General features: G+C 44.5%; 1 protein-coding gene across 5 annotated transcripts in view; it reads right to left on the bottom strand.

The window, feature by feature from the left end:
* Nucleotides 1–18535, bottom strand: part of PEX7 (peroxisomal biogenesis factor 7) — a 257673-nt gene that overhangs the window by 95275 nt on the left and 143863 nt on the right. The window lies entirely within an intron of this gene.

Here is an 18535-nt window from a genome sequence, read left to right as displayed (position 1 = left end):
GTCCTGCTTCAATTTTGCAACAGCAGTAGGTCCCCTGCTTAGAAAACACTGTGTTTGAATGGGTGGGGTGCCTTATTTGTGGGAGGAAGGAAAGTGATCTCAAACTTTCAAGTATGGAACTGTGGGATGTGTAGTTTAGAGAACAAAATCAAACAGGAAATACCCAGTTCTGGCAGGTAAGTACTAAAATCACCTTATAGTGGATAACCCCTTTAAGGGTCAAACAACAGTCTCTTACAGATGAACCTAAAAAAAGACTGTAGGGAAGTTATGGGTAATTTGCTGCATACTTAAATCCCTGGCTTAGGCTCATTGCAGGATGTGTGCTCTATTATAGTCTATGGAGTTCGTCATCTGCACAGTGATGCATTAAGTGCCAAGCTGAGGAGTAATGCATACTGCCCTACACTTCACCCAGCAATCGGTGATCAAACTAATGACATGTCTGCATGAGTTAATTTTTTTTTCTTCATGACAGTAGCACTTTAAATATTTATATCATGTTATGATTTGGAGAAGAGGTTACCCCTATTCCAAGTTCAGAGTAAGTGGGTTTTTGGTGAAAATGCTTCACTTGAAAATCTCTGTCCTTAAAGTATATGGAGAAAAAACTCAGTTTAGACTTAGTACATCTTATAGTAATGGTTAGACCATGCATGGCATCTTCCAGGCGGCTGTAAAGAAGACCATGTTAAATAGCATGTGGGCACAGTTAACAAATTGACTGTTAAAGGTTGCATGGTTTTGGTGGTATATGATGGACATTAATGGACAGACCCTAATGGCCACACAATTCTGTTCAACCCACAACACCATGTAAGCCATTAACAATTGATTGCAAACCCCACGCATATAGAATTTATAGAAGTTTTCTGCTGTCTTGCAGCTCCATGTAGCCTTACCCTTCACAGTTTGCTAAAGTTGTGTCCGGTCACAACAATTCTCTATGAGCTAGACACCGCATAAGATCAAACCTTTTTCTGTGCATCAGAGCGAGTAAGAGCTTGGAGCACAGTGTTCAGTCTGTTTAACTCTTGTTGGTGTGATGATCAGATCTGTACAGGTTTTCATTCTCTACTTGAGAAAAAGAATGCTTCAATTCCCTAACAACAAGCAGAGACCTTGAAAACTGACGGATTAAAAGGTATAGAACTTCAGAATATATTCAAGCATGTCCTTTCTTTTTTATGAATATATGCTGCTTAAATTTTTGGTTTCTTTTTTTTTATTTTTTTATACCTAATATTTGACTAAACTATAATGGCCCACAATATAATCATTCGGCAGACACATATGACTGCACATTTTATGTTTCAAGGACAAGACAATACTTATCAAGAGTTAAGGCCATATTCTGTCTTTCCTCAGGGTGGCTGCAGTTACAGTATAAAGTAATTTATTATGACCTGAATCCTTGCCAAATGTAATTCAAGGGTAATGTCAAATCACGGGAGACATAAGGAACGGCAGGAGCTAATTATTATAAAACAAGACAAACTTTGTTTTCCACGTTAACCTGAGCTACTCTATGACTTTTCCCAGAAATAATGCAAAAGACAGAGGATTCAGACCACCGTACACAGCCAGTCTGGGGCAATTATTGGATTTAGCCTGTCGTACGTATAACAGTTCCCAGTGGGATACGCTATCTGAAGGAGGGAGAGCCTTTGCAGAGTTGCATGTAAATGAGATACGCTGAGTTTTAATGTTACATTCTGCACATTGGAATCGCTCCACATAAGGATGAGTAAAACTATATACTAATTCAGTCACCTTGCTACACTGGAGTGCATTTTTTTTATGCAAAAGGGATTTCAGCAAACCTTTCAGTATTTAATATTATTAAGTATAAATATAACAATACTTTCATGGTAACACAATGCAACTGTTTTACGAATTCTATTAAATACCTAAAACACAATGAAGGAGATTTATCATTCTTTTGCTTATATGCGACATGTTTTTCAAATAGTCACACGACCTTGATAAATAAATCATACGTAAGCAAAACCCGGGAAACCCGCTAACAAAAGCATATTTTTAAAGCAGAAAAGTTTTCCCTTATATTAATAGGTTCTTTATCTACCCTTTATTACCAGTAGCATTGGCACAGGGAGGGGGGGGGGGGGGTGTACCGCATAGGGTGACAAAATGTTAGTGCCACTTATGGGTCATTTACGTAGTCTGTAAAAATTCTTACACAATTATTTTGTGCCTTATTCTATTTTAACACAACATTCATTTTAAAATTTAGTGGGTACACCAGCATGTACATGTCCTAAAATGAAAAAAGTGCGCAGTGTGTATTTTCAACCTTAAAATTTATAGTTATTAGTTATATAATTAATTTTTTCAATAATTAAAGGGGTTATCCACCATAAGGTGATTTTAGTACATACCTGGCAGACAGTAATGGACATGCTTAGGAAGGATCTGTGTTTGTCTTGGGGCTAAATGGCTATGTTGTGAGATTACCATAATACTGTGGCTAGCTGTTTGTGAACTTGTATTTCCTGTTTGACTTTTCTTTTTTTTTACTACAAATCCCACAATTCCATTTTCCTCCCTCTCACACATCAGCCACCCCACCCATTGAAACAAAAGACCTGTGGTTTTCAATCAGGGTGTCTACAGCTGTTGCATTAGTTGCAGATTGATCACTCCACCCATTGAAGCAGGCAGGCTCCCTGTCATCAGCTGACTTGTGAATCAGGTCTCGGCCGCATTACAAGCTGGAAAAAATCTGAGACGACAGTCATAATGTATGCTGTTAAAAATAAATAGTGGGGCGAAAATCATAGAAGAATTGTGAGAAACACAGGTAACACAGGTACAGACATTATATTATGAACTACACTAACTTTACAGCCCCAGTAGCACAGTCAAATAAAAAAAATTCCTGGAATACCCCTTTAACATTAACATTAATGTAGTAGCTTTCTTTCATGATGCAGAACAAGAACAGTTGTTAAAGTGTGTGTAAATGTCCTTTTCTGCAGACGTATGCACTTTCTGTAAGCCAGGTTGGACCTGGAATACATATGCAACTTTTAAATGGAGATGCAACTTTTTTTCTTCATAAATTGCGACTATCGCATTTAATAAATACATGAATGCTGCAAAGTAAAAAAAAAAATATTTACTACGTGAGCAGATTTCAGAAATGTGCTTTGGAATAAGCAAAAATCTAAAAGTCGCAGCAAGTATAGAAAAGTCACACGTGCGCAAGTACGTGCAACTTTTTTACCCCCAAAAAGATCTACTACGGAGCTTGATAAATCTCTTTCAGTGTTATTCTAATTAAAAAAGCTCTGTCAAAACACTTACATAATGCTTCACAGCTAACAAAACAGATTTTTTGTGCTAAATACACTAATCCCTTTTTCTAATACTCTCACTAGGTAGCTGATGGTAGGGAAGTGCAATTTTAATTTGCTGCTGTGTTACAAATGACAGAAGAGTAAGCCATGCATACTAACATTATGCGTAATTATTGGCAATGGACCAGACTACTTTACACAATCTTTTTTTAACTGTTCACCTTACTTTGCAGCAGACCAACACAGACAGGCTGGCAATGCAGTGCTTTATAAGTCAACTTTTAATGGTAGGAATATTTTTACTTCAGTTTTATTTCTAAAGTAATATAATGTCATGTGGTCTATTGACATAACACCAACATACTCTTCAGAAGGTTACAATTCTGGGGGGGGGGGAGGGGGTTTAAGGGGTTAATGCACTTGTGATGAGCTCCGGGGTCCAACACTTCCTGACCCAACCACACATATAACTGTTCCCTGCCCTCATTGAGGAGAAAGTATGGCAGCAATGCAATAATGAGACATTTTATTCACTCCTGCAATTGCACTCCAGTGTTCTGTTCTGCACTTCTGACAACCTGGACCCTGTATATGCCTCCCTTGGGACTGTGTTATATATCTACCTTGGGAGACCTTTCAGTACTGCATAGCCATTGTGATATATGCCATCTACTGTTTCATCTTTCACGTTCCTGCATCTTACTCTACTACAGTCAGGGGGCTTCTATTGCTTATGGGAGTGGAGGGAAGGGCAAGTCTTTTCATTGCACCCCTGCCCTACAGTTGCAGTCTGACTTGGTGGATGCTTGCTATGATGCCTAGTACTGCTGAGACTCTTCTGTCCCTACAAGTGGATTGCTACTATGCCAAATCAAACTATCACTGAGGGGGGGGAGCATTCCTCCAGGAGCTCTATGCTTCTGCAACTTTTAAAAGTATGGCTTAATTCTACCATGATGGTGACAGGGGTCACGTACCCACTCCTCGCTATCCCATTTTGAGTGGTCTCAAAGAACGTCACCTCTACAGCCTCCATGTCTACATCCCCCTCCTTCTCCCACCCATATGGATCAAATATTTTTAGTGATATTAGGGAAGATTTATCAAAACCTGTGCAGAGGAAGAGTGGTGTAGTTGCCCATAGCCTAGGAAAAATGAAAGAAGCAATCTGATTGATAAATCTCCCTCATTGACAGCTATTAACACCTGTCAGACCAAGCCAAAGTGGATGACCTCAAACAGGATTTTGTCTTGCTTAAGCATGACCAGCAGGAGATCCAAGAGCAGATCAAATCTTAATCCTACAGCTTCTCTGGACAAAGCTCATAACCCGGAGAACATCTGCCAGAATAACGTCAGCATAGCCGGTCTACCGGAAAAGATGGAAGGTGCTGATCATGGACCCTTCTGTCTTCACTTACATTTCTCAACTGAAAGAGCACACAGGGTCCCAGCCAAAACCGGGTCTACCTGAGGCCCTACCTCATCCATTGCTTGCCAAGCTTAACCATGGCAGTTATCAAAGCTATGTCCAACCCATCAGATTCGTTTGCAGGAAACGCACCTGTCTGAGCAAAAAAAAATCCTTGCTCTAAACCGGGCCTGATGGGCTAGGGAGTTCCATACGACCTACTCAAATTATTTTAGGGGTGTCTCCAGACCAATAGGAATATGCAGTATAGCCTGTGACCACTTTGGTAAGTATGTTATTTTGCACTGCACTAAGTGTGACTCTTTTGTATTAGACTGTTGGTAAGTTAGCCTTATTCACAGTAGCTTGAAACCTTCTTCTTGGACACTTGGTTTTGAAACCTGTCCTGGACCATGTAGTGATGTGTGGCAATGAAATTTCCCTTCTCGCAAAGTGTGCTTCTGTTACACCACTACACAATACTTTGTGGAGAATTGACTTGGCTTTGGCATCTAGAGATCTCCAGCCTAAAGTCTCAGAGGTCACTATCTCCCCGCCTCTGGCCCAGGGCAACTCCGTAAGACCACTGTAGCTGATGATCATGGCATCTGGGACAGAGTTGCGGTTCGTGGATGCTGACAAAGACATCCCTGATCATCAGCATGTGGCTGGTATAGTGAGTGGTATAGTGGACCTGTCTCAGTCTGTTTACATTTTCCTGTTTTTATTGTGTATTATTAAAAATAATGATATAAAGAATACTATGATCCAGTAAAAAAAAAATTTATATGTACTAAATCTTGGCAAAAATATTAACCCTTTATTTCATAGAAACATTTTTAGCACCTTTTTATAGAAATCATGGCCACTTAAGGTCCCTATACCATCCAAAACATATTCCTGGTAAGCTGCAGCATCATCTTTGTCCTAGCAGAAGCACAAGCTCAGTGAGGGCAGGACTAGCACTCGTCTGTGCTCACGCTAGTCCTGTCTATCAGACTCCTGTCTGAAAACAGAGGAGGAGTTTACATAGAAGTCTGCGGTGATTGGATGAAGGGAAATAGCACAGCACAACAGGCTCAGGAAGGAAGCAAATGCATAGTGAGGGTGGGTTCAGTGCTTTCCTTATAGACTCTCTCCTTCCAGAGCAGTGGACATCAGAATGAGTGTCAAGCAGAAAAGAGGAATTTGTGAGCCAAATACAGAAGCTAGAAGTATAGGAGAAAAAAGCTGCGATGGCGCTCCCAAGGAAGTAACCCAAGTCGTGGGTATTGATGCAAAATAATTTATTCTTACAGCATAAGAAAACAAAGAAAATAAAAAATAAATATAAAGCAAGATGCTTTTCAGGAGTCACAGCTCCCTTTTTCAATTGCAGGTGGTTGCTGTATGGCAAGGTAACAGGTATATGTGTTTAAATACATGAAAAATGGCGCCAAAACCAGGTAAGCTGGTGACGTCATGTGGGGTAGATGCCGGGGCCAGGTAAGGGACGGGCATTAAAGACCTAAATAATAAAACATATTCAAAGAAGGGGCATGAAAACCCACATAAAACATGTAAAAATTTAAAAAAATAAGGTATAGTCTTTTATAGGTGTATTTGGAAGTTCAAACTGAACTGCGAGAAATGTCCTTGGTGGCGACCAATCAGGAAGCTGCCGGCGTCCGTGGGACCAATCAGGAGGCTGTAGGAGGAGGCTGTCATCGCTGTGCTGGGTTGCCGCTGTAGGGACTGAATGGAGACGAGCCTCTTGAAGCTGATTGGCCGCTTGCTGCGAGAGGTGAAGAGGTGGCCAATCAGGAGCGAGCCGTACTAGGCTGTGTATAGTTATGATGTCATAAGGGAACATAGGCTGTATGGGGATATAGTCCAAACGTGTGTAGGGGGATAGTGGGTGGGATGCTGATTGGCTGTCCGAGATCTTAAATGAGCCAAACAGAGGGCGGACGTATAAATCCGGGTTGCAAGTCTTTGTCGCTGGTGGCGGTAGAATAAAGTTAAAAAATGTCAGCCAATCGCTGTTGGACCGGTCCGGGTGGCGGCCAATCAGAATGAAGACGTGTATATCCTCTACGGGAGATTCCTAGAGGCATCGGCGGCAAATCCATTTTGAATAATACGACCAATAGCTGTTGGACAGGTCCCGGCGGTGACCAATCATGAAGAGGGATGTGTTGTAGTGCTCACAGGATGCCGGTGTCAGACTTTATCATCGTCCAGGCGGGCTTTCATCTAATCTGGAGGTCATCGAAGTCCGGAACACACTCGGAACTTGTCATGGAGGAGCTGGAAACCTGTAAGGGAGTAAAGAGGTAGAAGGGGAGGGGAGAGACAGGTGGCTTTGGCGGCGGCTTGCTGTCAGCTTGTCCCGCAGAGAGGAGGCATCTGGTGCGGCTGTCATGATGTCATCGGGACCTTGTGCTGCCATTATCTGGCTTCAGTGGGTGGACTGGGGGTATGTATTACGTGACATTTTCGATGTATTCATTTAGACCAGAGGGTGTCAAAGTTTTAAGGGTGAAGATCCAGAAGTTTTCACATTTCCTCAGTACTGCGAAGCGGTGGGCGGTGTCGACGGAGATGTGTTCAATGGGTGTGATGGTGTGACACCTGAAGTCGCTGCTGTGCTTTTCCACTGCATGCCTGGAGACACTGTGGTGTTTGTACCCCTTGGTGACATTGGATCTGTGCTTGTTAATGCGCTGATTCAGTGGTTGAATGGTACGTCTGACGTACTGGAGACCACAGGGGCACTCGAGGAGGTAGATCACGTAGGAGGTGCTGCAGTTGATAAAACTCTTGATGGGGTAAGTGATGTTGGTGATCCTGCAGGTGAACTTGGTGCATTTGTTCACAATATTGTTGCAGCATTTGCAGAGGGGTTTGCTGCACTTGTATGAGCCGGTGACAGGTGGGGTGTCCAGCAGGGTAGTTTGTTTCTTTGGGGCTTTGAGCTTACTGGGTGTCAGCATATTTTTGAGAGACCTGTTCTTTCTGAAAGTGATATTAGGTCTGGGTGGCAAAATGTCTTTAAGGAAGGGGTCCAGCAGGAGAGTCTTCCAGTGGTCTGTGATGATCTTCTTGATGCTCTTGTGGTCATCATTGTAGGTAGTGATGAAGTTGAAGGAGTGGGTATTTTCAGGTGGGTCATTGTTGGTGACTTTAGGTTTCAAACACTCTTTCCTACTTAACAGAACAGACTACCTGAAGTAATCACAAAGTCTCCTCTCCGACCTCACCTTCTACAGCAAGTTGTCAAGAAACCCCATCACTGACCAACAGAAAGAACTCAGCAAATTACTCAACCATGGTCTGACAGAGGGCATCATCACAAAGCAGGAGTACAACTATATTAACATCACAGATCCGGACACCCCTTTGTTCTACTACCTGCCAAAAGTCCACAAAGACCAAAAGAACCCACTCGGCAGACCTATCATCGCCGGCATCAACTCCTTGACATTGAATCTGTCACAGTACGTGGATGTCATCCTACATCCTCTTCCACCAGGGACACCACAGACTTCATCAGCTCCATCCTCAAGATTAAGTGGGAAAGTCACTACAGCCTGCTGACTATGGACATTACATCACTGTACACTATCATTGACCACCACCTGGGAATTGCTTCAGTATCCCACTTTCTTCAAAGTGATCCCACCATGCCACCAGTCCAGCTCCAATTCATCTTGGACAGCATCCTCTTCATCCTGCAAAACAATACGTTCCAGTTCAACGACAGCATCTACCACCAGTGCTGTGGCACAGCGATGGGGAGCCGATTCTCACCTAGTCTCGCTAACCTCCTCATGGGAATATACTGTACTGTACAGACATGAACTGTTCAAACACTGCATACTGTACAAAAGATACATAGATGACATCATCATCTGGGACAGCTCTAAGGAGAATCTTAACAACTTCCTCACGTCCCTCAATGAAAACTCCTGGAACATCCAATTCACCTCTAACCACTCAGGGGACTCCATTGAATACCTGGATGTCATTGTCTACCACACCAAGGACATCCAGGACCAGACTAAGACCTACTTCAAGTCAGTGGATGGGAACAGCTACCTCAACTATGACAGATGCCACTTTAAGAAGTGGACCCAGAACATCCCCTTTGGTCAATACAAAAGAATCAGAAGAAACTGCACCGAACCCTCAGACTTTGTGGACCAAAGTAGAATCCTGGACTAGCGCTTCAAATCCAAAGGCTACCCCACCTCACTCATCAACCAGAGCAAACTCAAGGCTAGCAAATTCTCACAGAAAGCGTGTTTGAAACCTAAAGTCACCAACAATGACCCACCTGAACATACCCACTCCTTCAACTTCATCACTACCTACAATGATGACCACAAGAGCATCAAGAAGATCATCACAGACCACTGGAAGACTCTCCTGCTGGACCCCTTCCTTAAAGACATTTTGCCATCCAGACCTAATATCACTTTCAGAAAGAACAGGTCTCTCAAAAATATGCTGGCCCCCAGTAAGCTCAAAGCACCAAAGAAACAAACCACCCTGCTGGACACCCCACCTGTCACCGGCTAATACAAGTGCAGCAAACCCCTCTGCAAATCAACCACTGAATCAACGCATTAACAAGCACAGATCCAATGTCACCAAGGGGTACCAACTCCACAGTGTCTCCAGGCATGCAGCGGAAAAGCACAGCAGCGACTTCAGGTGTCACACCCTCACACCCATTGAACACATCTCCGTCGACACCGCCCACCGCTTCGCAGTACTGAGGAAACATGAAAACTTCTGGATCTTCACCCTTAAAACTTTGACACCCTCTGGTCTGAATGAATACATCGAAAACGTCACGTAATACATACCCCCAGTCCACCCACTGATGCCAGATAATGGCAGCACAAGGTCCCGATGACATCATGACAGCCGCACCAGATGCCTCCTCACTGCGGGACAAGCTGACAGCAAGCCGCCGCCAAAAAACACCTGTCTCTCCCCTCCACTTCTACCTCTTTACTCCCTTACAGGTTTCCAGCTCCTCCATGACAAGTTCCAAGTGTGCTCCGGACTTCGATGACCTCCAGATTAGATGACAGCCCGCCCGGACGATGATAAAGTCTGACACCGGCATCCTGACAGCGCTACAACACATCTTCATTATTCATGATTGGTCGCTGCTGGGACCTGCCCAACAGTTATTGGTCGTATTATTTAAAATGGATTTGCCGCCGATGCCTCTAGGAATCTCCTGTAGAGGATATACACGTCTTCATTCTGATTGGCCACCACCCGGACCGGTCCAACAGTGATTGGCTGACATTTTTTAACTTTATTCTACCACCACCAGCGACAAAGACTTGCAACCCGGATTTATACGTCCACCCACTGATTGGCTCATTTAAGATCTCGGACAGCCAATCAGCATCCCGCCCACTATCCCCCTACACACCTTTGGAAAATATCTCCATACGGCTTATGTTCCCCTATGACATCGTAACTATACACAGCCTAGTACGGCTCGCTCCTGATTGGCCACCTCTTCACCTCTCGCAGCAAGTGGCCAATCAGCTTCAAGATGCTTGTCTCCATTCACTCCCTACAGCGGCAACCCAGCACAGCGATGATAGCCTCCTTCTACTGCTTCCTGATTGGTCCCAAGGACGCCGGCAGCTTCCTGATTGGTCACCACCACGGACATTTCTCGCGGTTCAGTTTGAACTTCCAAATACTCCTGTAAAAGACTATACCTATGAATTTTTACATTTTTTACATGTTTTATGTTGTTTTCATGCCCCTTCTTTGAATATGTTTTATTATTTAGGTCTTTAATGCCCGTCCCTTACCTGGCCCCGGCATCTACTCCACATGACGTCACCAGCTTACCTGGTTTTGGCACCATTTTTCATGTATTTAAACACATATACCTGTTACCTTGCCATACAGCAACCACCTGCAATTGAAAAAGGGAGCTGTGACTCCCGAAACGCGTCTTGCTTTATATTTATTTATTATTTTCTTTGTTTTCTTATGCTGTAAGAATAAATTATTTTGCATCAATACCCCCAACTTGGGTTACTTCCTTGGGAGCGCCATCGCAGCTTTTTTCTCCTATACTTCTGCATTTCTCTACGGACTCTTCTCTGGACTCCTCATGCTGCTGGCCTGCATACCAAGCTACCATCACCGGCAAGGAATACGCTACCCCTACCTGAATACCCACCTACACCGGCTAAAGACCTACACCGCACCCGGTGCTACCTCTGCTTTTTTCCTCCATTTACTGCTGAAATACAGAAGCTAGGCACATACAAAAAAACATGTAAAGCTTCTGCATGACCTAGTGAGTAACATATAGAAGCATGATTTTGTTTTTCTGTTATATGACAGGTATATTTTACTTTACAGAAACTAGGGATGTCCCGATACCGATACTGGTATTGGGGCCGATACTGGCCATTTCCATGGTATCGGGGACTCGTTCAATGTCCCAAATACCATGTCCGATACCTGCTGCCGCTCCGTTGCCCGGTGTAGAGAGGAAAACTGTGTCTTGAAGCGTTCTGTGTCCCGATCTTCACTAACACCGGTTCTCCTGTCTGCATCATGGCGATCTATGGAGGAGCATGTGACACACACATTACTCCTCCTCCCCTGCGCCCAGCGTAACGCTATGGAGGAAGCAGAGTGACGTGTATGTCACATGCTCCTCCATAGATCGCCATGATGCGGACGGGATGACGGAGCAGCGGAGCTGCAGCACCCGACAGAGGACAGCTGCAGGTGAGCTGTCTACAAGGGTGAGGGCTGCAGTCTACAGGGGGGCCCTGCTAAGTCCTTAACCCCTTAAGGACCAGGCCATTTTACACCTTAAGGACCAGAGCGTTTTTTGCAATTCTGACCACTGTCACTTTAAACATTAATAACTCTGGAATGCTTTTAGTTATCATTCTGATTCCGAGATTGTTTTTTCGTGACATATTCTACTTTAACTTAGTGGTAAAATTTTATGGTAACTTGCATCCTTTCTTGGTGAAAAATCCCAAAATTTGATGAAAAAAATGAAAATTTTGCATTTTTCTAACTTTGAAGCTCTCTGATTGTAAGGAAAATGGATATTCAAAATAAAACATTTTTGGGTTCACATATACAATATGTCTACTTTATGTTTGCATCATAAAATTTATGAGTTTTTACTTTTGGAAGACACCAGAGGGCTTCAAAGTTCAGCAGCAATTTGGAAATTTTTCACAAAATTTTCAAACTCCCTATTTTTCATGGACCAGTTCAGGTTTGAAGTGGATTTGAAGGGTCTTCATATTAGAAATACCCCATAAATGACCCCATTATAAAAACTACACCCCCCAAAGTATTCAAAATGACATTCAATAAGTGTATTAACCCTTTAGGTGTTTCACAGGAATAGCAGAAAAGTGAAGGAGAAAATTCACAATCTTCATTTTTTACACTCGCATGTTCTTGTAAACCCAATTTTTGAATTTTTGCAAGGGGTAAAAAGGAGAAAATTTTTACTTGTATTTGTAGCCCAATTTCTCTCGAGTAAGCACATACCTCATATGTCTATGTTAATTGTTCAGCGGGCGCAGTAGAGGGCTCAGAAGGGAAGGAGCGACAAATGGTTTTTGGGGGGCATGTCACCTTTAGGAAGCCCCTATGGTGCCAGGACAGCAAAAAAAAACCACATGGCATACCATTTTGGAAACTAGACCCCTCGGGGAACATAACAAGGGGTAAAGTGAACCTTAATACCCCACAGGTGATTCACGACTTTTGCATATGTAAAAAATAAAAAAAAATGTTTTACCTAAAATGCTTGGTTTCCCAAAAATGTTACATTTTTAAAAAGGATAATAGCAGAAAATACCCCCCAAAATTTGAAGCCCAATTTCTCCCGATTCAGAAAACACCCCATATGGGGGTGAAAAGTGCTCTGCTGGCGCACTACAGGTCTCAGAAGAGAAGGAGTCACATTTGGCTTTTTGAAAGCAAATTTTGCTCTGGGGGCATGCCGCATTTAGGAAGCCCCTATGGTGCCAGAACCGCAAAAAAACCCCACATGGCATACCATTTTGGAAACCAGACCCCTCGGGGAACGTAAAAAGGGGTAAAGTGAACCTTAATACCCTACAGGTGTTTCACGACTTTTGCATCTGTTAAAAAAAAAAAAAATTCTTACCTAAAATGCTTGGTTTCCCAAAATTTTTACATTTTTAAAAAGGGTAATAGCAGAAAATACCCCTCAAAATTTGAAGCCCAATTTCTCCCGCTTCAGAAAACACCCCATATGGGGGTGAGAAGTGCTCTGCTGGCGCACTACAGGTCTCAGAAGAGAAGGAGTCACATTTGGCTTTTTGAAAGCAAATTTTGCTCTGGGGGCATGCCGCATTTAGGAAGCCCCTATGGTGCCAGGACAGCAAAAAAAAACACATGGCATACCATTTTGGAAACTAGACCCCTCGGGGAACGTAACAAGGGGTAATGTGAACCTTAATACCCCACAGGTGATTCACAACTTTTGCATATGTAAAAAAAAAAAAAATAATTTTTACCTAAAATGTTGGTTTCCCAAAAATTTTAGATTTTTAAAAAGGGTAATAGCAGAAAATACCCCCCATAATTTGTAACACAATTTCTCCCGAGTACGGCGATACCCCATATGTGACCCTAAACTGTTGCCTTGAAATACGACAGGGCTCCAAAGTGAGAGCGCCATGCGCATTTGAGGCCTAAATTAGGGATTGCATAGGGGTGGACATAGGGGTATTCTACGCCAGTGATTCCCAAATAGGGTGCCTCCAGCTGTTGTAAAAGTCCCAGCATGCCTGGACAGTCAGTGGCTATCTGGTAATACTGGGAGTAGTTGTTTTGCAACAGCTGGAGGCTCCGTTTTGGAAACAGTGGCGTACCAGACGTTTTTCATTTTTATTGGGGAGGGGAGGGGGGCTGTGTAGGGGTATGTGTATATGTAGTGTTTTTTACTTTTTATTTTATTTTTTGTGGTAGTGTAGTGTTTTTAGGGTACAGTCGCACGGGCGGGGGGTTCACAGTAGTTTCTCGCTGGCAGTTTGAGCAGCGGCAGAAAATTTGCCTCAGCTCAAACTTGCAGCCGGATACTTACTGTAATCCTCCGCCCATGTGAGTGTACCCTGTACATTCACATTGGGGGGGGGGGGGGGGGGAACATCCAGCTGTTGCAAAACTACAACTCCCAGCATGTACGGTCTATCAGTGCATGTTGGGAGTTGTAGTTTTGCAACAGCTGGAGGCTCCGTTTTGGAAACGGTGGCGTACCAGACGTTTTTCATTTTTATTGTAGGGGTATGTGTATATGTAGTGTTTTTTTACTTTTTATTTTATTGTGTGGTAGTGTAGTGTTTTTAGGGTACAGTCGCACGGGCGGGGGGTTCACAGTAGTTTCTCGCTGGCAGTTTGAGCAGCGGCAGAAAATTTGCCTCAGCTCAAACTTGCAGCCGGATACTTACTGTAATCCTCCGCCCATGTGAGTGTACCCTGTACATTCACATTGGGGGGGGGGGGGGGAACATCCAGCTGTTGCAAAACTACAACTCCCAGCATGTACGGTCTATCAGTGCATGCTGGGAGTTGTAGTTTTGCAACAGCTGGAGACACACAGGTTGTGAAACACTGAGTTTGGCAACAAACTCAGTCTTTTGCAACCAGTGTGCCTTCAGCTGTTGCAAAAGCTACAACCCCCAGCATGTACGGACAGCGGAAGGGCATGCTGGGTGTTGTAGTTATGCAACAGCGGGAGGCATACTACTTTGGCTGGGGATGCTGGCGATTGTAGTTATGCAACAGCTGGAGACACACTGGTTTGCTACTTAACTCAGTGTGCCTTCAGCTGTTGCAAAACTACAACTCTCAGCAGTCACCGACAGCCAACGGGCATGCTGGGAGTTGTAGTTATGCAACCACCAGATGCACCACTACAACTCCCAGCATGCACTTAAGCTGTTTGTGCAAGCTGGGAGTTGTAGTTACACAACAGCTGAAGGTACATTTTTCCATAGAAAGAATGTGCCTCCAGCTGTTGCAAAACCATAAGTCCCAGCATGCCCATAAGTGCATGCTGGGAGTTGTGGTGGTCTGCCTCCTCCTGTTGCATAACTACAGCTCCCAGCATGCCCTTTTTGCATGCTGGGAGCTGTTGCTAAGCAACAGCAGGAGGCTGTCACTCACCTCCTGCTGCTGCTTGATCGCCGCACAGGTCAGTCCCGCTGCCGCCGCCGTCGTCGCTCCTGGGGCCCCGATCCCAACATTAACGCCGGGGATCGGGGTCCCCAGCACCAGGGGTGCACGTCCCGCACCCGCTCACGTCCTCCGGAAGAGGGGCGGAGCGGGTGCGGGAGTGACACCCGCAGCAGGCGCCCTGATTCGTCGGCCGGTAATCCGGCCGACGAATCAGGGCGATCGTGAGGTGGCACCAGTGCCACCTCACCCCTGCAGGCTCTGGCTGTTCGGGGCCGTCTCTGACGGCCCCGATCAGCCAGTAATTCCGGGTCACCGGGTCACTGGAGACCCGATTGACCCGGAATCGCCGCAGATCGCTGGACTGAATTGTCCAGCGATCTGCGGCCATCGCCGACATGGGGGGGCATAATGACCCCCCTGGGCGATATGCCGCGATGCCTGCTGAACGATTTCAGCAGGCATCGGGCACCGGCTCCCCTCCGGCTAGCGGCAGGGGGCCGGGAAAGGACAGGACGTACTCCTACGTCCTCGGTCCTTAAGGACTCGGAAACGGGGGCGTAGGAGTACGTCCATTGTCCTTAAGGGGTTAAGGGGGGGTCCTGCTAATGTCTAAAGGGGGCCCTGCTAATGTCTAAAGGGGGCCCTGCTAATGTCTATAGGGGTCCCTGCTGTCTAAAGGGGGCCCTGCTGTCTAAAGGGGGGGCCTGCTAATGTCTAAAGGGGGCCCTGCTGTCTAAAGGGGGTCCTGCAGTCTAATGGGGGAGGGGGGCTGCTAATGTCTAAAGGGGGGCTCCTGCTAATGTCTAAAGGGGGGCCTTGCTAATGTCTAAAGGGGGGCCCTGCTAATGTCTAAAGGGGTAGGGGTGCTGCTAACGTCTAAAGGGGGAGGGGAGCTGCTAACGTCTAAAGGGGGGCCCTGCTAATGTCTAAAGGGGGGGCCCTGCTAATGTCTGCAGGGGGATACTCCCTACTATTAAAGGCAATCTTACAGCAGAGTCACCTGCACTAACTTCAATTTATTGGTAGATAGTGCAGGTGACTCAGTTTCTGCCGCTGTTCACCATGTTAACATCGGTCTCACCGCCAATGCAAATTCCCTGTTCTGCCCAATGGAGAAGAGAGAAATCTTTGCTCATACTACAGCAGCTGCCTCCATTGTACACAACAAGAAAACCACATATCATACGGTAAGCAGCGTCAGAAACCGCGTCACCCTGTTGTCAGATTCCCTTTAAAATAAAAGTTCTCGTACTTGGTATCGGTGACTACTAGATTTGAAGTATCGGTACTCGTACTCTGTCTTAAAAAAATGGTATCGGGACATCCCTAACAGAAACCTACCAGAAAATAAACACCCTCTGCTGTACGTAATTTTAGAAAGTATTTCTATGCTAAGCTGAGAGCCAGGTCAAAAAAGCTAAAATAAGGGATCTGTAAACAATATTTTATATTCTTTCATTTCTAGTGCTGTCATGGATACATCACCAAAGACAATATTTTCTACTTCCTACCTGGTTTGAAAAGTGGCAAACATATATACCGTATAAATGGGACAACTAGTTGCCACAGCTCAGCCTAGGAGTGAGATTTTTTTATCTTTACTTTAAAGGATATTTATAATCTTTTCTTTTGGTAGGTCTCCTTCTAAAGACAGAAAAATTACATTGCATAGCTGTCCATTTAGCCGATTTTTTTTCCATATGGTTGTTCCTCTGCAGATAGGCTCCTTTTATTAACAGCTATCATATGCAAAACCATAGAATAAATACCCTTTTTAAATTCAGCATTTACAGTAGGCAATGGGAAGTAACAAATTCCTGGAACTGTCGAGAGTAGAGGGCACCTATAGCTACGGTCATTGCTTTCTATATGAGCTAATATACCTTACATAAAATATGGAATATATTGTTAACGCAACAAGGGGCAATGACATATTAACTAAAAGATGCTGTAACTTACACACCCTTTCCTTTCTGCACACTGCAACAATGTATATGTGCCAATTTTAAAGTATCCGTTTCTTGTCCATTACTGCTTTCTTCTCAGAAACGTTGCAAAGAAAAGTACTATTTCACAGTGTGCATCATTAATACATACGGTATATTTAAAGGGGTACTCCGGTGGTCAACGTGTTTTTCCGTATTTTACTTACCCTATTTGTTTTGTTTCATTTCTATTCTTGTTGTTTAGGTTACTGTTGTTTAGGTTAATCCCCCACTTTGTTTTCCTATCTTTGCTTCTATTTCCTGTTTCTTGCTGTGCTGAAAACTACAAATCCCAGCATGCCACATGCCTTGCTGGTTTGGGGCGGCTCCTTTTTTTTTGTTCCGCCCTTTACCCACCCTACTATTTTCCTGGGTCGGCCTCCTTATACACAGCACACTAATATAATCAGCCCTGGTTGGGATACACTGGCATACACACACAAAAGGGACTACAACTCCCAGCATGTGTCATTAAGGAGTCTTCAGTCTGTTGGATAACACCAGCATGCTGCCGCTGTAGTCTCCTGGGGGTTGTAGTTCACCACACCTCTATAGGACATACAGCAGTGTTTCCCAACCAGGGTGCCTCCAGGTGTTGCAAATCTACTACTACCAGCATGCCCAGACAGCCAAAAGCTGTCCGGGCATGCTGGGAGTTGTAGTTTTGATACAGCTGAAGACACTCTGGTTGGGAAACAACGCACTTTGTTTGTAATACACTGAATAGGCTAGGCCAGTGTTTCCCAATCAGTGTGCCTCCAGCTGTTGCAAAACTACAACTCCCAGCATGCCCAAAGGCTGTCAGGGCATGCTGGGAGTTGTAGTTTTGCAACAGCTGGAGGCACACTGGTTTGGAAACACTGGTGTAACATGATGTGTATGCTAAATAGGCTAGGACAGTGTTTCCCAACCAGTGTGCCTCCGGCTGTTGCAAAATTACATCTCCCAGCATGCCCAAAGTCTGTCCAATGCATACTGGGAGTTGTTGTTTTGCAACAGCTGGAGGCACACTGGTTTGTAAACACTAGCATACACACACATAACAGGGACTACAACTCCCAGCATGTGTCATTCAGGAGTCCCCCCCCCCCCCCTTCAACATGGAAATCATCCCCAGTCCGAGATTTATTCCACTGCAGTCTATACATCCCCAGCCCGTGCACTTTGTAATCCTCCCCTTCAGATAACACACTTATCTCCTCTCTCTTCTTTCAGTGCAGACCAGCATCCTCAGAAGACAAAGCCCCCCCTCCCCCTGCTCTGGCTTCTTTCTCTCATGCACATCTGTGTCCTCCAGGAGGGGGAGATGAGGGGGTGTGGCTTATTTCTCTGATGCAGTTCTGAAAGAACAGAGAGAAAAAAAAGCCATGACATGTTGTCCACAGCCTAATCCTAACATGGCCGACATTGTGGACAACAGTAAGAGATCCAACAAAGAACTACAGAACTTCCTGGCCCACAAACAGGTAAGAAAAAAAAGACACATGCTACACAAACATATAATACATGTCAATTGCAAAAAACATGAACATTAAAAGAAGATGCAATATAGCCAAAAATCTTAACCACCGGAGTACCCCTTTAACGTCGGTTTGACTTTT

The sequence above is a fragment of the Hyla sarda genome, chromosome 3 (assembly GCF_029499605.1).
Source record: "Hyla sarda isolate aHylSar1 chromosome 3, aHylSar1.hap1, whole genome shotgun sequence".
Classification (NCBI taxonomy): domain Eukaryota; kingdom Metazoa; phylum Chordata; class Amphibia; order Anura; family Hylidae; genus Hyla; species Hyla sarda.
The sequence above is the reverse complement of the archived record's forward strand: the minus strand, read 5'-3'. Positions and strand labels throughout refer to the sequence as shown.